Here is a 4,325-nt window from a genome sequence, read left to right on the forward strand (position 1 = left end):
TGGCTTTTTTTTCCCCAGACATGTTTTCACTATGTAGCTCTGTCTCTTCTGAAACTCACTATGTAAACCAGGCTAGCCCTCTGACTCACAGAGTTACACCTGCTCCTGCCTCATGAGTGCTGGGATTAAAAGGGTTTGCCACTACACCTGGCATGGGTTTGTTTTTAATGTTTTCATAAAGGGAATGTTTGGAGTAAACATGAGTATCTGGGAAGATATAGAGCAGTGGTTCTCGAACTGTGACTCCTTTGGGGGGAGTGAGTGACCCTTTTATAAGGGTTGCCTAAGACCATCGGAAAACACTGGTATTTACATTGTGACTCAAACAGTAGCAAAATTACAGTTACAAAAATAATTTTATGGTTGGGGGTCACCACAACATGAGGAACTGAATTAAGAGGCTGCAGCATTAGGGAGGTTGAGAACCATTGGTGTAGAAGCAATTGAGTAATCACACAATTGAATAACCTTGTGACTATCTTGTATACAATATAAAACACACCCATCTCTTTCTCACAATTCAGCCATTTTATTCCTTTTACATCTTAAATTTTGCTTTTGTTTTGGGGATTTTCAACATTCAGAGTTTTAATCATAGAGGGTGCTTTTTAAGTGTATGATATTTAGGGCTACTGAACTTTGGGGATTTTAATCTTTCAGATTTTGACATTAGACAGTATGGTATACATGATTATGACTAGCACAGCAAACATGGATTTCATAGGCTTCGAAGAGCAGAGGCAGTGCTGCAGCTGGTCACACAGCCTCTTCTAGACCTGTGTGATTACCAGGAAGAACAGTGGTTCATTCATTAGACCCGTGCCCATTGTGGGCAGCACTTGTGTTGTGTAAATGAAGACAGGGAGGCCCAGGCTAGTTACACACGGAGATCCAGAGCTCTGTGTATGTGTGTGCATGTGCATGTGCATGTGTGTGTGTGTGTGTGTGTGTATGTGTGTGTGTTTGAGTATGTACACATGTGTGCATGCACTTGGAGACTAGAAGTCAACAATCATCTATTTGCTTCAATCATTCAACCACAGGTTTTGAGACAGATTTTATCACTGACCTAAAACTCATCAATTAGTTAGACTGGCTGGACAGTGAGCTCCAGGAATAAATTAGTCTCTGCTTACGCTACCCTTGAATCAAAGACACACATTGTAACACTAGTACGAAGCCTGTGGGTGTTATGAATCCAAACTTGTCCTTATGCTGTGTGATCAAGTTTTAGTAACTGATTCATTTTCCTTGCCCAGTTGTTCTCGACCTTCCTAATGCTGTGACTCTTTAATAGATGACCCTCAATCATAAAATTATTTTCATTGCTACTTCTTAACTGTAATTTTGCTACTGTGATGAATCATAATGTAAATACCAGCACTTTCTGATGGTCTTAAGCAATCCCGTGAAAGGGTCCTATGACCCTCCAAAGGGGTCTCGATCCATAGGTTGAGAACCCCTGCCCTCTTCCCTCAGAATTCCTACTCAAAGATACTTAGTTAGCAAACTCAAGAATTGTCAATAAACCTGCTACTGATGTCAAAGTCACCATTTTACTGGATCATGTTCATTTTATATGGAGGCCTTTTCCAGTAGTCCCTGTGTTATTTGTAGGAACAGGAGTTATTACAGGTATTAATATTGATGGGAGTCACCAAATAATCCACTGGGTTTGCTCTTCTTGTTGGCTTAAATAAAGACATATTTGGTCAAAGTCAACCTAATTTCACCCGAGTGAAATGATAACAACTATAAAATGTGTTGTGTGCTTTTGTGTGAGGAGAATCGTTTCTGTATTTTACCTTATGCATGTACACATTGCCACAGGTAATGACTTCCATCAACCACATTACCTGTAATGTTAAAGATGCAGATGGCTCAGCTCCATACTGAGAATCCAGATGGGAGATGAGGACCTGCATGTATCGTGTGTCTGAACTGGATAACATGCAGCTAGCCCACTTTAAGATTAGAGGCACCATGGTTGATTTAAATTCCACCAGTGATTTTGCATCACATTTAGAAAGTTCATATAGTCACCCACCCTGTGGATCTCCATGGTCCTCTTTTGCTTGTGCCTTAGTCTGTCATTATGTTTCAACCGAACTTTGAAAAATATTACATATATATATATATATATATATATATGTATATATATGAATAAACATATATAAAACATATATAAATATAAGCATATAAAACATATATACATACACATACAGATACACATACATCATATACACATATACATACACATACAGATACACATACAGATACACATAACACATACATACCAAAGTCCTTCCCAGGTTTGTTTTTTTCACTTGGAGATTTATACTATCTTATTTAAGGATTTCCTTTCCTCTTTAATCCCTGTCCCTTTCAGAAGTGAATAAAGGAAGCCCAGGGTTTTTTTTCCAACATGGGTCTTGCAGTCCTTTCAGGGCCAGACCCAGGTCCCATGGTTTTACTGCTATTCCTAGATGTAGGATCTATAGTAGCCATAGGAAGAGAGACCTGGAGCAGGGTCTTGTGAAGAGTAAGGAAGGAAAGGCCAGTGGCTTTCCCCAAGGAATCAGAGGGGTTTTCAGGTTTCTTTTAATTCAAGTGACACTGGCCTTGGTGGCATTGTAGCTATAAGTCTGGGAGTTGTCTACAATTAGGAACCAGGGCAGGGAGTGAGGAAGGGTCAGAGGCTAAGAACAGTTAATTTACACAGTGACTTCTCACATGCTCTTAGCACTTACCTTTGCTTTCTGTTCACATTCATGCAAATACTGTTTGTTGTGTGTGTGCATAAGCATGTATGAGGGTAGGGTGGGGACTGTGCATTGTGTGTAAACACAACAGTTGAGATAGCATGCCTCTGGGCTTTGGAGTGGCTTAGGGTTCCCATCAGGTCTCAATAAATACAGATGAAGTGTCCATAGTTTCTACTAGTTAGCTGGCTCCTATTTGTTAGCTGTGCCATCCATTGGCTTATCCAGATCTGTGACTGGACAGACAGTCCATTTCATATCACCTGTCTTCTTGTGCTTGCAGAAGTGCTTGAGCAGTTTCCAAGTATATGCCATGCTAACAGGTGACTTCTTTCTCTTCTTTAATTTCTCAATTCTGCATCTACTTTCCTTGATACCCCTATACCCCATGTCTCCCTAGCTCAAGAAGCAAGGATAAGCTGATGCTTCAGTTCTCTGCTCCTGACTTTCTCTTCTAAAAAGAGTTGTCCAATAACCCTCTCCTTATCTTCTCTTGATAAATGCTCTGGGTCCTTATCATATTTCTGGTTGTTACTTTAGTTGTATTACTATGTATTTATTTTCTTCCTGAGCTAGCTAGCACATGACATAACCGGAAGATCACATCTACCTCATCCACTCACTGCTGTTCTAGGACATTGCAGAACATTGTGAACTGCTTGCTGATCGAGACAAAGGACGAATGAGCATGCGTGAAGTATTTGTCTTTAGAGAGTCAGTAGGGCTTTAGTGAAAGACAGGAAGTCACTAAAGATCAGGGGAATCATTGGTGAAATTGCTGAAAGAAGTAATGTGCAGCATCTTTTGGGTCTGTTGGGTAAATTAATGGTGAAAGGTCTCTTGGGTAACTTGATGGTGAGGGGTTTGTTGGGTAATTTGATGGTGAGAACACAGGGCTAGTGTACAGGGGTGGGGAGAGAGTGAGAGAGGGAGGGAGGGTAGGAGGGAGGGAAGAAGGGAGGGAGGGAAAGAGAGAGAGGAAGGGAGGGAGGGAGGGAGGAGAGAGAGACAGAGACAGAGACAGAGAAATAGAGAGAGACAGAGAGATCCATGGAAAGGCAGTAAGGAATGTCATTTGTTGGGCAGTATGAGAGTTTCTAAGCAGAAGATGGATAAAACCAAGTGTCTGACTTTACTTGTAAAGTGGATGAATAAAGGTTGTGAATTTGAGGTCAGCCTGAGAACACACACACACACACCACTGAGACTACAGCAATGGTGGTATCCTTGTGGCAGCACAGAAAAAAATCCATACAAGGAAGAAAGACCAAGCTACTGCTGTGGCAATGGCCTAGGCTGGAAGTACCTAAGTCCTGAGCAAGAATAGGGACAGTAGGAGGGAAGGGGGAGAAACAGATGCAAGACTCCTTCAGACAGGGAGAAGTGGCAGACTTCAGTTTGGTGGCTGATTAGGTGTGGGGGTGAGGGAGTCTTTCAGCCATTCAAAGAAAATGTTCACCCCTCCCCCCATGATTACCTTCAGGCTCAATGGCAGGAGGGCATGGGTGACAAAGATTTAGTGTGATCTGAGACTGGAAGCATCTGCAGACAGTAATGAAGTGC

Source organism: Grammomys surdaster, unplaced genomic scaffold (assembly GCF_004785775.1).
Source record: "Grammomys surdaster isolate TR1022 unplaced genomic scaffold, NIH_TR_1.0 953, whole genome shotgun sequence".
In the NCBI taxonomy this organism is placed as follows: domain Eukaryota; kingdom Metazoa; phylum Chordata; class Mammalia; order Rodentia; family Muridae; genus Grammomys; species Grammomys surdaster.